Raw genomic sequence first — 21,149 nt, 5'->3', positions numbered from 1 at the left:
AATGTGAATTGATTATCAGAAATAAGCGATAAATCTAATTCATAAATACTCTTTATTATCATAATTAAATATTGAAGCATATAACATTTTGCAATATACTATTTAATATCTATTAGAACGAAGTAAATAAGATTAAGCACATTTTAGATAAAAGTATCTAAATCTGTGCACGAACATACTGTTTCTCAACCCTGGTACAAATCAACTTATACAGGGTGTCTGAGGATTTTTTGAACACACGTTTACGTTCAAAGATAAGATGAAATGTTCTATAAACATAAGTTGTCTGAAGATTTATTTTAAAATTATATCATAAATTGTAAAAATATCTAAATGTACTGTTCAACATGTTGCTAGCCTATCCGAATACAAGTTTGACACCGCTTTAGTATGTTGTTTAAGATAAAGCGAATTTATTGTAGATTTCTATAAGTTTCTGCAACTGCATCCTTAATTTGTTATACTATAACCTCAAGTGTAGTTATCTCAGTTGCATAAACTTCTTGTTTTAGTTTCCCCCTACAAATAAAAGTCTAGTTGGATGAGGTCAGGTAATCTAGGCGGTCAAGCTATTGTTCAGAGTATAATGCATTGAATCAATTCGACATAGTAAACAACGTACGCAGAATCGCTGAATATCATCTTTGAACAATACATTTAAACAGTTTTACAATTGATATTACAATATCTGAATAAAGATTCAAATGACTTATCTTTAGAGAATATTTATGTTTTATTTTTTAACGTAAAATACCTTAAAAGAGCGGATATACGAAAAGAACCTTAGACACCCTGTATATTTAGGTAGGTGTAAAATAAGTCGGATAAATGTAACAGATAAAGGAGAAAGAGTAATGCCATCTAATCAGTATAATAAACGTATTAATAAGTACAAGATGAGTATAATGAAAGGCCACAGGCAAGGGGGAATAAAAAAGGAGGAAAGTGGAAGGAGAAATGAGTAGGAGAGAAGAAAATGAGCTTAAGACATTCACAGATCGGCTGAGAGGGCTCAACTCAAGGAACGATAAATCGGAACGATAAATCGAGCTTCCTGAGCTTGCGAGGACTAAGAAATTCTGTTTACTGTCGTCGCTATATCAACGAACGACCACGAAACACCTTAAGTACGTAATATCGGTCAGCATAGCCCTGAGCTGGTATCTCTCTGCCTCTTGCATGGCTCCTTATAAGAACAGATAAATACTCAACATACACTCACACACACACACACTCACTTAGAAGTGTATAAGCATCAACGCCTTTGTTCGTGCTTTACACATACCCTCGACGAACATCTTTAGTCCCTCCAGGTCCTTCGATCGATACCCATCATCTTTCGACACTCTACCTTCTACGAATAGACGAAGAGAGATATATGCTTATACAGTTAAAAGGAGAGAGAGATAGATGTTGAATCCTGTAGAGTCGCTGAGTCGATAAGCCGACCATGGGCATCCCTCTGCGAGCTTGTGATAAGCCGCTCTACATACTATGCGTTCTCTCTCTCTCTCTCTCTCTCTATCTCTCTGTCTTTCTCTCTTTCCCTCCCAGTCTATGTACACAGTATCCTGCCATTATCTACTTACGTAAAGAGGACTCTACAAAGTCAAGATTACGCAATCTACTTTTCTTCTCAAATCTTTTTACTATTATTCTATATTTTTCTATTCTTTCTTCATTTGAAAGTAAATAATGATAAATATCTAGGTATATAGAAAAAAAAATATTTACTTGAATTGAATTCTAATAAAAGAATACATTCTGCAAATTTTATTTGAAATTTTTCACAAATTTATTAGTACAATTTAAAACACTAGTTTATATTTTTAATATAATTGAAGTATAAGTGTACTAAAGTTTCATTGAGAGTCAAGATAATATATATTTATTTATTTAAACTTGATCCGGTAACTAACATGTTGAGCATCTTGTTACATCGAGACGTAGATAGAAAATAAATTATAAAATATTTCAAATAATTCATTGCCGTTATTATTTTATCCGGTTATTTATTTTGAAATACAAGAAATTCTAGAGTAGACAGACAAAGACTACAGCTTTCCCCTTAGAACTATAGACCCGAATAACATGAAACCTTTGTCCGTGTTTATTTAGGGGAGAACTGGTTTTCATTTAAGTGTAAAAGAACTATAGAAGCGAAGAAATTCTAAAAAATATTGAAAGACAAACTAGTTAATAGAATTGAGAAACAAATTAGTGTAGTAAGAAAAACGGAGTAAGGAACAAAAACCGAACACTAAGCTGATCATTTATATTAAAAGAATAACTGGATAACAAAATATATCGTTATTAAACACTGATTGAATTCGTATCTTTTTCAATATTACCTCTTTCCACTCTTACAACATGGAAGCATTGAAAGTATAAGATATTATTATCAGACAGTTGAAAACACGCGTGGACGTTTTACGTCTACACTACAACAATTGAAAATCTTATTCTTCATTCATTATTCATAAATTTCTTATTGTTCAATTTATTTTCGTTTTTTTTTCTAAATGTTAGTCGTTATTCGTTGAAGATACATAAAATTTAGAAGATTTCATAACAAGAGCCAAATAAACCCCTCAAGAATCTGTTTTATTGTCATTGTGATTTTTGACAATAATCGAGACGCGTAAAATAAATAAAATTCAATGACCTAGAACTACATCGGCGTACGAGTGGGTTTGGGCAGGGTGAAAAAAAATAAATTTTCTATTGATCTCTCTCTGTTCCCTTTATTATATTTATTCTAGATTCTCTTACTTTTCTTTTTCTATCTATTTCTTTTTTTTCTTTACCTCTTCTTCTGTATAATATACGTTTCCCCAGTGCTTCATGGCGATAGCAAATTAACGCCAAGGGAGCCAGCTGTTCGGACAGATAAGCCGATCCAACCCTCCGGCAAACGTAGGTCATCCCTTTTGAACGTTCGCGACGATATCCCTAAGGTCCGAATATCAGCTTTTGGGGTGAAACAAACTGTATCACAATTAGTCGTTATCTCAACAATCGGTGGCTGCAATATAGAATTGTAAGAAACATGTTTTCTCACACAAGATGTTTTCTTAATTTCTCTCCTATTCTCTATCTCTATTTCATTCTGTTTACATCAATATTTCGTTCAAAAACATTTACGTGATTAATAACTACAAGGATAAATGAGCCAACTTACTTTCGATTTATTTTCTTTTATGTTAAATATTATTAAGAAACTCTTATTGTCAAATAAAAATCGATCAAAAAATAATTAGATGATAAATAATAATAGTTTATCTTATATTATGTTGAATTAATTCATACGTGTATAGATATAATGCATTTTTTAAAATAAAGATATTTTCATTCGAATATCAGGAATCGTTTCATAATGATTACCTGTAGACAAAAGTGTGACAATAAATTATTAAAGTTACTTTTCGGTACGAAATAAATTGTTATAACAGTTTGTTTAAATTATTTCTTATTTTTATTTTTTTTATACTACGAAATCAAAAAGTTATAATCAATTTTTACCGAGGAATGAATTCGTTTATCATTCATCTATGAATCAAGTAGAAATTTATCATTGACCCTAAATGCAAATTTATATGCCGAAATAAATAGAAAAATCATGCATAATTTAGAAATTACATTATTACTCGGAAATCAACGCTTATCTCGTAATCATTGGTTATAGACAAACAAAAAGAAAGTCGTTTACCAAGTCGAGTCCATTTCTCGTCTGTTTTTGGTATATCGATCGATACGATGAACGACCATCACATGATCGTAAGAGCGAAAAAGAGAGATAGAAAGAAAGAAAATAAGTGAGAGGATGGAAACGAGAAGGCGTGTTGTGCCCTAAGGCGTCTTTTTAAGGTCAGTCTCGAAGAAGACTGATAGTTGGTTTAGGGAGAAACGAAGGGTGTTGATTTATTAAAACCCTCGCACGATCGTAAGTCATCCGTCAGCGGACGACACTGAATGGAAAATTGATTAGTTTCTCTTCGTTCTTGTAATATAAAGACAACCTTAAGGTGGACGTGCTACCCCAGTCATTCTACTCATCACACCGAGAAGAAACATGCTAATTATGTATCACTCGGTTAATAATCACTCGAACGAGATAGGGTACATAATTTACTTTAATATTTCTACTGTGCAACATGATATTTCGATGCTCACGGTATGATGTCCCCTGGTGTCGAATAAAAATAAAAAAACCCTATTTTACGATGAGATTTAAAAGGTACTCTAACTTATTAGAATTATAAAGATAAAATCTATTATTAATTAAATTTTACAAAAATAACATTCTATTTAATTTCTTTTGAATCTTTTGAATATCTCATTATTATCATTTGTTATTATTATGATTATTTTGTTCTTATTGTTATTAACAGTATTATAACTACAATAGAATAAAGTAGTTCCCTCATCAATTTTTGTCTTCTTTGAAAGCCTATTCTATATTACAACCGTTACATATGCACTACTTGATCTCGTTACATAGTCTAATTTCAGTTCAGTCGCGTGATAAGGGTTATAACAAAGGGGCTCGAAGGTGTAATCGTTAATATACCTTATAGCTAGTTCGGTATCGTCACTCGAACATTGCACAGTGAGGAAATGGTGCACTCGAAATTGTAATTAGTCAGTGTCTAATGGAATCAACGGATTAGTCGCGGCGATATTGACACTGTTTCAAAGCAGGAATGCGGAGTGCTTAATTGTCGTCGGGTCTAGTGAAACGCAACGACACGTTGCGCACGTCGTAAAGCATGCAACCGACGTTGCCTTGATGCAACGATGCGCGAAACGGTAGTACTACATCAGAGAGCGTCGAATAGTCAAAGAGAAAGAAAGAGAGAGAAGGTACGAAGATACCGAGAACTTCAGAATAAAAGGGATGCTATTATTTCAATGATAAATTAAATTAAATAATTATAATACTTTTACTTGACTAATTTTCAATAAATATAAAATAAAACATAAACAATTATTTTATATTGAAATCGTGTAATTTATTAGAATGTAAATTGATTTTATATTATATTTATAATTGATTTAAAGAAAAAAAACAGTATATACAAGACACTTACTGATTTGTTTATTCACTAAAAAATTAATCCAACATCTATCATAAAAATAAATTATTTTCTTTTTTTCTCACAAAATGTCGATAATACCTACTGAAAAGAATTGTATTATAAATCAATAACTTTCTAAATATAATATAATAAACGAGTAAATTTAGCATTCATTCAAATATTCACATGAAATTCTATAACCGGAATGTAAATTGGTACAAATTCAAACTTTTAATCGTCGTTAAATAAGGCTTGGAGTATTAATAGAGCAATGGAAAATCAATGCCTATCCCATTAAATCCATTCTAGCCCCACACCGTTAACTATTCATTTCACGTTAGTGAAAGCTTCAGTGATTCAATATCCATCTCATCGGTAGTACTATATCTTTCCACAAATGTATAGGATCAGAGGTAACGTCTGACGAATGTCTCGCTTGAATCCCATTACAAAGGATATAGGTATCTGTTACTTTATCGAGCTTGTGAGGAGGAGTCATATACACACGTGAGAGTTTCAATTTAAGGGCAAGGAAGCGTGAAAGAAGCGTTCCAAGGGTCTAGGATATATGTTAGGAAGGAAGATAGAAGAGATAGAAGTGAAGGAGACAAGACGAGAGGAGTAACTCGGTGGATGGTCGGTTGCATTTGGCTTACATGTGTGTTTCTCTAGTGATAGTGTCGGTGTGGTGATGGTGGAAGCCGCAAGGCGAGAGGCGAGGCCTCGAATTGAATGGGAAATTGATGGGCTTCGCCCTGTCGGCCGTGTACGCGCATATCCGCCATAGAGAGGAACTCCTCACCTCTATCCTGGAATCCGTTGTCCTGAGCCATGTATACAGGCTGTACCTCGAAACATCCTCCACCTCCCCATTCTCTACCCCTTCCCGCACCTTTCGCCCTTCTCCTTCTCTCCCCTTCCCGCTCCTTCTCGCCCTTCTCCTTCTCTCCCCTTCCCGCTCCTTCTCGCCCTTCTCCTTCTCTCCCCTTCTCTCTATATCCTTCTCCTCATTCTCCAGGATCTACTCTGTACGAGGTACACCCTACGTGTTCTCTAGTCTACGTACTATACCAAGATATGAAAACGTATATGGATGAGAACAACATGTATACGTTTACATGTGTGTATGTGAGGATATTTGTGAGAGGGAGGGTAAACCCTCGTCGCTCCGTTTGAGCCGGTGTTTGCACACGCTGACCGCTTGAATATGTATCGTCCCGGCGGTGCCGCTTTGATTGTACGCCTTCACATTTGCATTCGGAAGTGTCCCGCTCGGGTAGCAGACTCGGACTGGTCCGAGATATCACTAAGGCGCAACAGCCCGATGTCCCAGTCACATCCTTGTGATCTTCAAATTCCTTCTTGCTTTTTCTATCTATTAATATAATATGTTTTAAGAAATTATGATTAATGCTGTTTCGATTGATTTGTATTTTATTTAATTTTAGCTCCTTATTCGATTTCTTTTTATTGTGTTTCTTTTTCTTTTTTTAATTGTTCTAGCGATTGTATTCGTAAAATATAAAAATAGATTATAAATTATGTTGAAAAAACAATATGAGTTTATATCAAATTAACTTAACATTAAACGTGTTAAATCTAAAAGATATGAGCTTATGTTTTATACATATATTGTACTGTTATTATTATTATTATTTTAATTTTAGACAACTTTAAATCATTCTTTGAAAAAAATGTTATTTTTTTTGTTTTAATACAAATAAAAGAAGAAAGAACATTGAAAAACTGGTAATCGAATACTTCAAATTCACTTTATTTTCGAAGAAAAATAATTGAACGTATCGAAGAACGTTTATCGAAATTGCATCATATAATATATCTTATACTCCTGTTGGAAGCTTAAAGCTTTCAACGTGACGGCAGTACGTACAGAGGTATTATCTCAAGCTGCTGGTCTGTGTTATCGGATACTGTTTCGTTTGTGTTACCATTTAACGTGATCGGTATATAGAATGTAGTATAGTTTCTTCGAAGAACAGTTTAGATTCTCGAAAAGCTACATTCGTCGCTAATGTTTTACGGATAATTTCTAGTGAACTTTCTTGAGATTCTTCGCATTCAATTCTTTCAGTTTATATTTAACTTATTAGATCCATTTATATAATAAATATATATATATATATATATATATATATATATATATATATATATGTAAATATATATATTTTTATTATACTTATATATACCTTATATACCTTATATACCTTATATATACCTATAAGGTATATATACCTTTATGCAAATCGAGACGCTAGTCTAATTTTATAAATATTTCATGAATTAATAGAATAATTAAAAATAGAAGATGAAATAGAGAGAGAATAAACAATTCGTGACAAGCATTATTGTTCAAAAACAAAAATTAAATTAAACGCACATTTTTTTATCAACTTTATCTTTCAATATGCTATTTTTATTTTCTTTTAAAAAAAAATTAAGACGTTTCTGCACAAATAACATAACATTCACTGATACGTCCTACCGAATGTTATGTCTTCCTTTCTTCCGTTGAAGAAAGTAAATGCAGAGGAAGCAGATTATGTGAAAGTTTGAAGTAAAAGAGATAGAAAGAGAAAAGGAGAGAGTAAAAGAGGTTGGAGTTGAGTGCAACGAATATATGTAAATGTGTTTGCTATCCCTCGAAAAGCCTTCACATCTCTCTCTCTCTCTCTCTTTCTCTCTCTCTCTTACTCTCTTTTGAGAAAAGGGAATACACGCTGTTGGAACCACATCAAAGTCGCGGAAAGTTAGCGCGATCCCCGTCAATTATCGTATCCTCGAGGACGATGGTTAAATGCGGATGTGCGCGATACCACGAAATCGAGTTACAAATCGTTCACTTAAACGACGTAGCATGTCGCTCGAACGAATCACTCCACATAAATGTGATCTCAAAGAAGTTGCGAGAAAGTGTTTACATCGTATATGTTGTTTAACTCACTTGATGTAATAAAAGTTTCGAGGAGTTCGACCGAGGAACTTGATTTTTTTTTCTTTCGATAAATTTAGGAAATTGTCTAATAAATCAGTTCCTTTAAATTTATACGAATATTTTTTAACGATCAACATGAATGAACGTTAAAGGAGGCGTTAACCTTTAATTTATTCTATGCATTAGAAAAATTAAATATTCATTTGAATAATTATAAATAAATGTATTACGTCTATGATTAATTTTAAATTGTATTATATATAAAGTGATATTAGACGTATCAACAAGATTTGACTAACCACAAGTAAAAATTCCGTTTAGTAATAAGATATATCTTATATGCACCTGTAATATAAGATCTTTTCTTCATGTCATTGTATCACGTCATATCAAGTATTTATTATTCTCATACAAGAACTGATTGTATTTCTGTGTATTAAAATAAAAAATAAAATATAATTGTAAGTTAACGGCTTAGACATGTACAAGATCAAACAATTGTTCAAAAATGATTTACGATTAAACAATATAACAATTTAAAGTATTAAAAAGAACTTTTTAGTTTTTTATTGGCAAGATAGAAGTCAGATTTGCGCTCGATTAAGTAACGTGGGTGGTTCGTCTTATCGTCGTCAGTGGCTGTGGCGTTCGGTAGAATAAAGGGGCTTATTGGAAAACCTGTTTATCGGGGGGTCGAGGAATATCTTTCGAGATTAATCACGGAGCAGATGAGAGGAAGTAGGGAATGAAGGAAGGAAGGAAAAGGAAGGTAAAAAGAAAAAAAATAGGACGGGAGAGAGGGAAGAGGAATGACGAGGAAGAAGGAATAGTCTCTGAAATTGCTGGTAAAGTGTAAAGTCAAGCAAGAGAACGACGACGACGAAGGCTGCGATGAGTTAATGAAAATAGAGTTTCCATTAGAAGGAACTCTCGACGGAGAGGAAAGAAAGAGAGGCCGAGAAAGAGAAAGAGAATCCTGCACGACGTTCTTACCATTCTTGATTATCATTGTCGAGCTAGACTGCCTTCTGATTTCCCAAGGATTACGATCCGTCCTTAACGAGAAATTCCATTTGCAAATGATATCAATAACAAAAGAAAAAAAAATGATAAAGAAGAAGATTTGTCATTATTTTCGTCGTATTTTGATCACTAAAAGATCAAACATAGATCTTAAAAACACTATGACATTTTTTTCTTTTCAATTTCAATAAAGAGGAAGTAATTAAATGAAGAATAGAATAATATATTTTTGAAAGTATATTTGTAGAAATTGTTCATAAAATATTATCTTAAAAAGGATTGTTTCAATGAATAAATGACAACAAAAAGTATTCAATTATTAATCCATTAACTAATAATTATAAAAGTGGTCAAAGTCATAAACCTTTTTGGGAAAATTTCATATAATAATAATAATAATAGTAATAATAATATAAACTAATTTAATCCAAAATAGGTGATAAATTCAATTTTTCCAGATTTCTGGCAAAAAAGATACTTTCTTAATTACCTACAGAATTATGTTATAAACTTGTTACATATTAAAAATCTATAAATGTGAGAAAGATATAAATATCAAGACTAAATTGAATAAGAATATGAGAGAAAAGAAGAACAAAATATAAGATTGGTAAATCTTTTGATGACAGAAAGAGAAAGAGAAAGAAAACTCGTTATCGTACTATTGAGGTCGACGATGACCTGCATAGTTCGCAACAAACATGCCGTACGATTTCGGAGGAACTGCTGCTCCGGTTACAATTCTGGCAACCACGAAGCTATGGAAAGTTTTGAACACATTCTGACATGCTCTTGTCTCTTTCCCTTTCTCCCTCTTGTCTTCTCACTCTGTAGTTTGCCCGACCAAGGATTATAGAATCTTTGGACACAAACGCCGACAACGCATCACGAAGCTCTCTCTCGTCGGAGTTAGAACCACAACGGAAGATAGTACTATAGTCGAGAAGTTCGTACGATGAGTCATGACAAGAGTGAAAATTCGATCATTTATATATATACATATATACCTATATAACAAAATAAATAAGTAAAAGGTATTTTTAATTTATGCATCAACGTGAGTAATTATTTAACAATTTTCTATCAAATTTATCATTTCTTTATTCCTCAGATTTTCAAGAACAAAAGTAATCGTGAAAGTTCGTCGAACTTCGTTGAGCGTCACGAAGCTTGCATAGAAGTTTTAGAAAGTAATAATGCACCGTCCGTTAAATCATTCCACTAGTTCCTTCAGGGCAATTTAATATATCAATCTATTAAGTTAGAAAATTTATCGAGCTGAAACTCGGTTTAATCTGGCTTCAATGTAGTCGCCTCTTCTGTACTCCTCTCCTCATTCTCCTCTCGTTGCAGCTGGTGCTGTAATGAAATGTAATGTGTACCAACAGTGGGAGATAAATACAGAGCTTGTGTATTCGCAAGGATTTCCATTTGAGTAGAAAGTAAGGATATAAAGACAAACAAAGAAATAAGTGAGAGGAAAGAAAGAAAGAAAGAAAGATTCCAAAGATCTTAAGAGCGACAAGACACGAACTCTCAACGTTAGTTATCTCAAATATTCTTGGACGTACTAAAGTATCGTCAGGCTAAACCTACTTAATGAATTAATTAGTTAGCAAACGAGGGAGAACGCTCATAGTTGTATCTGGAAACGGGAATGAGACGCTCATACTTTATTCGTATCCATATACATATTCACATACTAGTACATACACCGTTACTGCTTCCGACTCTTCATTCCTTCTACGTGCCTTTTACAAATTTCTAAACCAAACACAGACTGTTCTTGATCAGTCAAAACCTTCTTCGCGGTCTTGAGTTATTTATCGAAGAAACAACTTCTTTCTAGTCAATTAAAAAGTTTATATTATAATACTTCTAAATTAAATAGATACGAAGATATTTTCTTTTTTTCTTTATAAGATAAATATATATTTAAGTATTATTGTATTATAGTTATGAGTTTTTAATTTTATTACTTATAATTAAAGTGATTTTTTTCTTAATGACTTTGATTGAAATTTTCTTTGAAAAGTGATTAAATGAACGAAATATTTATTAATAGTATTGGATATTAAAATATATTTAGACTTAAGGGAATATTTCATGCTTGTGTGTGTGTGTGTGTGTGTGTGTCTGTGTGTGTAAGACGTTTATATTATTCGGTTTAATCTTGAAATTCTCAAATTTCATGTAAGAGAAATATTCATCGTATTTGATTCACCGTTACTCCTCTAGACTATTCGATAGCTTTAAACAGAACATCGACTAAATAGATTTCGTAGCATTGTTACTATTGTATTTAGTAAAGTTTGCTTTCTATGCGGACACATCTTATACGAATATGCAATCACAGGAAGACCAACATAGTATCTTGAGATGCCATCAACGAAGATGTTTATTTAACATTCTCTATTTGTTTCTTCATAAAATACATCCAGTAGTTCGATATTTTCCTCGTTTTAATGAACGTGAAATTAAGGATTAAAAGAAAAAAAGACACATCGATTTCTTCCGGATATCGAGTTAACGACCAACATTAAATGAGTTTTATTGAGCGACGAAAAGATTGAAAAAAAGAAAAAAGAAAAGAAAAGAACGATGATTTTCAAAGTCAACCAAGCCAGTTTGCAATCTCCGCTTTAAAGATTACTCTGCTTCACTCGGGCGGACGAGAGAGCGTAATATACATTTATAATTCAACGGGACAGCTTAGGTAACTTCGAGGTAAAGTTAAGGGCAAAGAATTTTAGGAAAATATAAAAGCCAATGCTCGGTTAAGTACGAAGGGTTACGATGCTTTTCGACGTCCAACGAGTTTTTGGTATAATATTCTTCTTCTTGTTTTTCTTTTTCATCCTATCCTTTTATCACCCTTCTTCTTTTCTCTTTCTCTTTTTATTTTTTCTTTCTTATTTCTTTTTTTCACAAAACGTAGCTCAGTAGGTGTACCTAGTATATATCATGATGAGCATAAAATACGAATGAAGATCAAATCGATGAATTCATAAGAGGAGAATCTTTGTGTATGTAAAGAATAGAAGGATGGTGGTAAAGGTTGATATAAAAGAAATGACAGATCGAATAAATTCGTAAACAAGAAGGCCGATAGCAAGAAGAGAAGGACTACTAAATAGAAGAAGATGAAAAGTACCGGAGATCGGCATTTATCGGAAACATGCAAGTCGATATCTTCCCTTAGGATTGTGAATAATACTGAATAATATAGTCTTTATTTTCCTTTTCTCTTTCTCCCTCTTTTTCTCTCTATTTCTTTTTATAGTAAGAGTATATATAGTCTCTCTCAAAAGGAAACAGGTAGATATTCGTGATTCGGTAAAATATACATAGCATAAAAATAAATTCAGGAAATGAGTATGGGTAAAGATGAAAACGAAAGAGAGAGAAAGAGAAAAAGAAAGAGAGAGAGAGAGAGAGAGAGATAAGGAATAGAAGATTGAGAGAAAAGGAAGTGAGAGTATAGTAATGGAAGTGAGGAGTATGGTGTACGAGATCTCAAGCACGAACTTTTCGAGAGTTTGCTGATGGCACCCTAGGGAATAGTGGGAGAGCACCTTCAAAGGATCCTCATAATATTTCTCAAATTCCTTCTGGAATTTTACAGAGAGAAAACGAGAGATGATCGCGTGATGTGTAAAAATTTTCACAACCGCGAGAATTTATGACTTATAAAAAAAAAAAAAGAAAAAAAAAAAAAAAACTTAAGGAGATCCTAATCCTTTTTGTATTTGAACAATTTATCATTGATCGATTATAATCTTCCTCTCTTTTTTTCTCTCTTTATCTATCTATCTTTCTTTTCATCTATTTTTCACTATCCCAATTTCTATCTTTCTCACCTTTCTTTTCGCATAGCTCGCGGCTAGAAATCAGCAACGTGAACGAGCAGCAGAATGGCACTTGTCTATTTACCCGAGGCTATTCTCTACAAATTCTCTCGCACTTTCCTTTTTCCTTCACTTCGATATCAGCATTGACTTTCCAAGAAATCGAAGACCATTTTCACCACTAGAATAATAGTCTTGATCCTAGATGATAAGAACTTTATATTCCTCTCGAACAAAACAAAATGAATATCTCTTTCTTTCTATCATATCCAGAATTGATGATTCAAAATGGACGTATTCATTTTCTTCTTATGTTAGTTTCATCACCCAACACTCATGATGATACCTTTTTCTCTTATAAACGTGACAAAATGTATAAAGAAAAATGGAAAAACTCTTCCACATGATGATGAACACATTACACAAAAGAAGAAAAAGAAAAAAAGGCTCAGTTTGAGTCAATAACTTACATCAGTCAATAGCCACTTAAAAAGGAGGCCGAGAAATAGTTTATGGGAGGATGGAGATAATAGTACTTCGTACTAAAAAAAGAGAGGAAGAAAGGGAGAGAGTAAGAGAGATAGATACGTCGGTAACAATTTATCCAATGAACACATCCTGTTATCTCGTCTCTGTCTACCCGGTTTCTCCTCCTCCTGTGGGTCAACCGAGCGCGTAACAGCTATATCAAATAACTCGGGTTCCCTCTCATCGGAAGCGACCACCACCACTACCATCACTACCACGATCACCAACGCTATCTGCAAGGACACAAGGCCGTCATCGTCACCCTAGTGATTCAGTTCTATCGCAAGCAGCTTACACTTACACCGTCGTGGCCAGCCCCAGGCTGTTTCAGCCTTCGTGACAGAATCAGCGCGGTCAGCCGGTAACAGCTTTTCCTCTTTGGCCTATAACCGAACTACTACCTTTCATCTTTCTCCATCTCTGTTGGCTAGATTGTTTTACTCATTAATTTGTATTAGAAAATGTGATTATAATTTCCTATTAAAGTAATTTGTGTTGTCTATCTTTGTTTTCTACGATATTAACGATAAGTTTTTATCTTTTTTAGAATTATTAGTATAAGTGAGTTTTAAATATATCTAATATTATGAACTAGTAACCTAAAATGGGATATATAAAAGTGAATATTTGCATGTATACGTATAATACAATATGAGAAATTGCAAGATTAAAAAGAATGTTTACTTTGTACTAATGTCAAAAGTATCGTAAAAAACAATTGTCATTTTGTTAATAAATAATGATTTGTAAAATCGTTTTCTTAGAAGGTATATTATTTAGCAGTTACACTCTTCAGTAGTAATTCTGTTGCTTTCGTATTCACGTATACGTTACACAGGCGCAAAGCAAAGCGAATAGCACGTTTGCATTAGCGACTACGTGTGCCCAACGCAAAGTGAGGCATCGAAGGATGGCACTTACCGATTCTGTCCGGCATGCGATATTACCAACCAGCCAGGTAACCGTTGGTTACAGTTGACCCCACGGCCTTTGCAGCTTTGTCTCACCGCATCAGATATTACGAGTATAATGCATCCATCGGATCCAATCCTGATCCGCGTATGAACATATACACGTACATGTATACGTACACAAGACACACGTTGTTCGTCCGTTCGTTCATCTCAATCCACAACCTAAACGATTATCTCTCTCACTCTCATTCGCTTTTCGCGTTCAAAGCTTTGTCATCTATAACATATGTAGTATACCTACATAGGTATATAAACGCGATGGCCGATGGCCATGCACCTTTCAATGCCTTTGAGATAGGAACATCTTCTTTCTTCAATTTCGCTTTATACCTAACTATGTTGGAAAAATCAAGCAAATTTATAGAACATGAACGACGTTAACGAATGCGAACAAAATATCGATTTTCCAAATATTCCTTCCGCCAGGAGATTAACCAAAGGAGAATGTAGATATGTTCCTAGTGAAAAATGTACGCCACCTGTCCACCAACAGCAACAGTTTCAATGTATCAGATTGAATAAACTATTCGTTTGGACGGTCGACTGCCTAGCGTCCTCCTCGCTTTTCGTGCTAATGGCACGTGTATACGGTCATTATTTCTTTCACTTTGCTATCTCTCTCTTTCTCTCTCTCATGCACACTTTCTTTCTCTTGTTTTATCGCGTACGTTTGTTGCTAACGACGCTCAGGAATGATTTTTAATTACTCCGACGTTTAATTACTCATTCATTAGCCATACGTGTCCCTCGTATACTTCACGTATATTCCCGACTATTTTCTATCTCCGTGAATTTTAGCTCGAGAGTTTTGAAAGCGACGAGAGAAATAAAAGTGATAAAAGAAAAAAGGAAAATAGTTCAAAAAAGCATGCATATAAACGTTTCTCTATATTTATTTTTCTTTTATTTAAAAAAAAAAAAAGGAAAGAAAATAAAATAAATAAAAAATAAAAAGAATGGCAACGCAACGAGAGAGAAGCTTAAGATCCACGTTGAGGATTTAGCCAAAATGAAGTGAAGTAGCGCGTATCCAACCAATTACCGAGGATAACTGCAAAGGGCGTAAGTTAAAAGGAAGCATCGAAGCTCTACCACCACTGGATAATCCTAGTTCTACCCTCGAGCTAATGTTTCTGAAAGCGTGCGCTTCTATTCGGTGCGATTGGCAGGGATACGCCATTTGCTTATGAGCTTTCTGTTGGCCAAATTCACAATAATATCGAACTATTATCGCTTGATTATTCCGCTTATTTCAGTTAAACTCGATAATGGATTATTTTAAAAAATATACGAGAAAGTTTTCCAATCGGAAAATTCTTCTCTCGAAATATTTCGCTTAATTTCTAATTATAATTTTCCATATTGAATTCTTTTCTACGGAATTTATGAAACTCGAATAAAGGATCGAATACTAGTTTTATAAAAAAATAAAAAATAAAAAAACAATTAGGTTCGTAGAATCCAAACGTGACTGAAGTTTTTTGTTTTTAATTCTATTGAATGGTTTGATCATTTATTATTGACCCAATAAATGAAAGGAAACATTAAAAGTTGCAAAGATAGTGTTAAATGAAAAAAAAATGTAAATTCTAAATTAAATTTTTGTTTTAATGCATTTTATCCTCATTCATTCTTTCATACAAACGCATGTCGCAATAACTATCGATCGACGTATCTCATGTACACACACACACACACACACAACTAACTAATGTTACTAGAACCTTCTATATTCTCATTCGACTATGATCGACTGATCTCGCACACAAACATATACACACAGAGTTATTTTTCTACTGTTGGCCACTCGTATTCCTATATGTATAGAAGAAGTCTTGCCCGATCGATATTTCCCCGTTTCTCCCTCATTGCTCAAACAAAAACCTAACGCGATCCCTTCAAAACCGTTCACTTTTCGTTTGACCTGAAAATTTTCGATATATTTTCAAAGAGAAATATCACTTTCAAAAATCAAAATGTTCAATATTGAAAAAATTTGAACGATTCGTGTGTATATATGATATATAATATAAACATAAATTTTATGTGGGTTTGAGTCGAAAGTTAAATCCATACGTTTTTATTCGCATGTAACATAATACATTTTCCAGCACTTTTAATTTCTTCCTTTAAGCTAATTATCCTTTTTTAATGTTAATTCGTGTATTTTAACCGACTCTAATGTCATATAACTTCAAAATCACACGTTCGTATGTATATATACAATGTATTTATGTTTGACACATCTCATTCTATTTGCTTCAAACATCTTAATGTTATACCATTTTTTCATAATCAATTTGTTTATTCATAGCTTCTATTATATTTCTCAGAGTAAAGCGCGTATTGTTTCAATTTATTTTGAAATAACAAATGAGAATTACCCTATTTTAATTATTTTAATAAACCAGAAAATGGCTACATAATAACTATAAATATTTTAAGTCTATATAATTTTATGTATATTATAATATCGCTAGTATTTTCACAATTTATACTTCTGTTATTTCAACATCACGTCAATTTAAAATTTTTGTTATTTATGAATAAGTAATATAAATTAAAATTAAGAGAGAAAATAAGTTTCGTTATAATGAACTAGCAAAAATATAAGGAAGGAATGATGAAAACGGAGAGCAAAATAAAAGGAAAAGAAAATAAATTAATATTGATAAAATAAAACTCACCTAACTACTAATACTAATTACGTGATATTACATACCATACAAACTGTTATTAAAGAATGGCCGTTTTATAGGAAGTTGCGTGTTTCATATTACGTTAATAACAAGTTTACCTTGATTCGTGAGTAGCATCGATACGCGACGTGATCAACACACAGACACGTTACATAAAACTGGATTGTACATATATATTACATAGGTATATAAATATAAATATATATCTATATATATTCATACATGTAATGTTTATCTAACGACGCTCATCGTTAGCTATTTCGTCGTTACAAATTCAACGAATGGACAAACGTGGCCCCGTTCCTGCCAATGAACGGCTTCGTTCACCGTTTCTCTTCGCGTTCATAAGTTTCGTTGTTCAGCACCACGGTTTTACGCGAATCGACCATTCCGCTTGAAAATTATGCATGGATTCGCGTGCATTGAGTACAGTGCATCGATTACGGTAGGATTTGTCGATTAGTTAGTCAAATTCATTTGAAACCTTCTTTTGAAATAGAATTTCGTGATCCTTGAAATATCCTCTCATTTAACGGATTATTTCGATCTTTTGGATCTTTTGGGTTTTTTCAAGAAATTTTTATATTTTTAAATACAGATATTATAAAATGGAAATTTGACTTTTATATTCACTGATCTATGAATTAAAATTGACGTAAATTTGTATTTTGTATTATTTATAACTGTTGAAATTATATTTATTTGAAATTTCGTTACACTGAATATGTGGGGATATTGTGTTAAGAATATTAAAAAAAGATATTTTAAAATTTGTTTAATTTTTCATGCATTTAATTTTTTATTTATTATTTGCTTTGTTGAATATAAACACAACATAGAAAAGTTTTACATTAACAATTCAAAATGCAAAACGATTTTTTCGTAAACATGATCTAGAAAGAAACAATGAAATAAAACTTAATTTATTATTATCTCGTGAATCGAAATATTGCAAAACTCATAAATTTTTCTATCCGTCTTATGCTTGTCATTTATTTGCCCAAGCAGTACAATTTCCTTTACGGGACATTCCGAGCTGTCTCATAGACACGAGCCTCTTCAAATTTATGGATAGCATTCAGGATTAATGACGAGGGATGTTGAAAGGGCAAACTCGATATAAATTCTCAAGATAGGAAGGACAAGGACATAGATTACATGACTCATATAGGACGATACGAAACTAAGGGTATGGTGGTACCTGTAGATTCGACTTTGAAGACAGACCATTAATTGAAATGGTATGTGAAGAGAATTATTTGAATCTTTTCACTTGTCTTTTGATCCAATTACCCCTCTCTCTTCCTTCCTCTTTTATTTTACTCTTTATACGTGCTAGTATATTTGAAAAGCGACTATAAGTCAAAAAATTAAAAAACAAATTGAAGTGTTACATTTTTAAGTACTGTTTGGAGATTAGAAATGAATTCCTAGGGAATACTGGAGAAAAAGATATTCGATTGTTCTTTTTTCTTATGTATCGGATTAGTAGGTGTAATTACATTATTTCTGTTAAAAGAAAACAGACGTGTGACCAAATAAATTTAAGTAATAATAATAATATTATTACTTTCAATTATTTACTAGCATTTGTTCTTCAGGTTAACTTCTTATCTTCGAACAATATTTACTTATATTCATATTTATCTACCATTTTAATAACAGAATAAACTATTTTTAAATTTATATCACAAATTAAATATCATGCGTTGAAGAATCATGAAGTAATTCTAATTCGATTTATTTTTCGGTTTCTAAAAATCAGACATTTAAAAAATTTTAAATTATTCTCGTACACAATGGCCATGTTAATAATTGGTAAAAAATGACATTTTTGAAATTTTAGTTTCCTTTCTTTTTTTTTTTAATTTTACTTACTGCCATGAGACACTTGAAATGTTCTTTTCTAGCACTTAAAATCAAGAGAAAGGGGCGAGGGAGGGGAAAGAGTGAGTAGAGGAAGCTAAGAAAAGAGATCTCTCGAAAGTCAGGGACGAAAATTTAATTCAACGTCGGTAATAGGGTCGTTCGATGTTGGAAACATCTGGACAACGTTGGGATACGAAGACAAGGACGCCCCCTTGTGCTCCTTCTCTCTTTCTTTCTCTTTGAAAAGTAGTGGCACGAGCAAAAACTTGTTAGCACCCGCAGTCGAAACTCGTGTTTTATTAGAAAAGTTTGAAAATTAGCTGAAAAACACGAGCGAGACGACGATGACGACGACGACGACGACGACGACGACGTCGACGACAGGGTCGTGCAACGATAGCTAAAAGATAAAAAAAAAAAAAAGAAGAATATTGAGACGCGAAAGAATTAATAGAAAAAAAAAATAAAAAAGAATATAGGTTAAAGAGAATAAGAAGAGGGTAAGATAAAAAAAGAAAATAGAGAAAATGGACGTGAAAAAAAGAACAGGAGTATCTAGTGACTTTCGTTCGAGCCTGAAAAGAGGGTCATTACGCGAGCCTTCCAAGAGAAAATTTGATGAAGAACGAAAGTTACTTTTTACCTCTACCCTTATATCTATACATATAAAAATACATATATATGCATATATAAGATGACGGGACGTAGCCTTAATAAGCACCTTAACCTGCCACCTATAAATTTGAAGTGATGTAAAATTAGAAAGAGAAAGATTACTTTACTCATAGGATGATAGCTTCAAGCTTCGTGTTTTTCCAATCTTTCTCTTCTCTCGACGTTTCTTGAATGAAAAAACAGGTTTTCAACCTTAGTCCTGGATCGTTTAACAAGAGAAAGAGAGAAAGCAGTTTTCTTATATTCATCATTCGGGTTCAAATTGATCTACAAACTTGCCAGATTCTCTCTCACTCTCTATCTATCTATCTATCTCTCTCTTTAGATTCTCTTGAAGCTACTCCTTCGGTCTGTCGAAGTCGTTATTAACCGGGATTCCGTCCAGAGTCAGAAGGTAATTTCACTTCCGAACACGCGACTGAAATTGGATCTTACTTTCCGTCTCTTGGTGTGCTTGTGTTCGTATCATTGATACCTTTGTATATAGTAAGTTTGTAAGCTTTTTGTTGTTTTACTGTAACAATTAAAATTAAAATTATCGATATGATTAAAATATTGAAATATACATTGTTAAAAAGTTTAGTGTATTAACTATTTCGTTGCATCTTATTTAAAAAGAATATATTATATATCTTTATCAAATCATTTAATCAATAAATTTATGGATCAAATTCTTTGTATATATCATAATTAAAAAATATTTAGAGTTTTGCATTCGAATAATAATAAGGTAGTAACTCAGTTATTCCTTGAAAAATAATCTTTATTGTTCTGAGGTTAAGTATGTGTGTATTGTAGTGTGGGTGAATAATGTCAGAAGACCAAAACGGGGGGAAAAATGAACGTAGAGAGAAATCAGAAGTACGTCACGTAGGCGCTAAGTAGTGGACACCCAAAAGCGGGCACTCGAGAGACAGAAACAAAGGCACGCTAAGTAGCATGAGAGAGCAAAAGAGAAAGAGAGAGAGAATGTGAAGTGTGCACTAGAAAGATGGAGATGATGCTGGGACTGAAAACGTGCATGTGTATATACACGTAATTGTGTTATTCCTTCTGAATCGCTACAAATATGTATATTCATATTAATTAATAAAAATTCATTAATCTATCTTGAAATAATAGAATAATGTAGTTTTGTGAAAAATACATTCAGCAACTTTATATAAACAATACATACAATTTCAAACAAAACTACGATAACTTGGGTAATTTTTTAATCGTAAAAACTTATGACGTGAACCCTTGCAAACGCATTTCAAGATAACTCTTTATATATATATATTTTATGCACAAAGATCACGAATAAAAAAAAATATGTTCTGTCTAAAAAAAGATACTACTTGATTATGTAAAGTTATCAACGTCAGTAGTGGTAGAAACATCTCAATCCCCAGGTATGAAAAGAAAGAGAAAGAATAAAGAAAAGTATTGTGGAAATTGTTTTACTTTGAAGTAAACTCGTCGACAATCCGATTTACCTTATCACAAAAAAGAACTTTGTC

The 21,149-nt window shown here is 32.7% G+C and overlaps 1 protein-coding gene and 1 long non-coding RNA gene across 5 annotated transcripts in view; one reads left to right on the top strand and one right to left on the bottom strand.

The window, feature by feature from the left end:
- The window catches only part of Tmtc2 (Transmembrane O-mannosyltransferase targeting cadherins 2), a 224,812-nt gene that overhangs the window by 135,476 nt on the left and 68,187 nt on the right, over nt 1-21,149 (top strand). The gene's annotated exons all lie outside the window — the stretch shown is intronic.
- On the bottom strand, nt 9,574-13,848 carry LOC149030669 (uncharacterized). The gene is made up of 3 exons (XR_016178493.1): nt 13,732-13,848; nt 12,915-13,663; nt 9,574-10,413 (listed from the first exon to the last, which is right to left on the bottom strand). It is a non-coding gene; the product is annotated as an uncharacterized LOC149030669 (long non-coding RNA).

Source organism: Polistes dominula, unplaced genomic scaffold (genome assembly GCF_049000335.1).
Source record: "Polistes dominula isolate Pdom_NZ unplaced genomic scaffold, Pdom_raw_medaka contig_77, whole genome shotgun sequence".
NCBI classification, from domain to species: domain Eukaryota; kingdom Metazoa; phylum Arthropoda; class Insecta; order Hymenoptera; family Vespidae; genus Polistes; species Polistes dominula.
The sequence above is the reverse complement of the archived record's forward strand: the minus strand, read 5'-3'. Positions and strand labels throughout refer to the sequence as shown.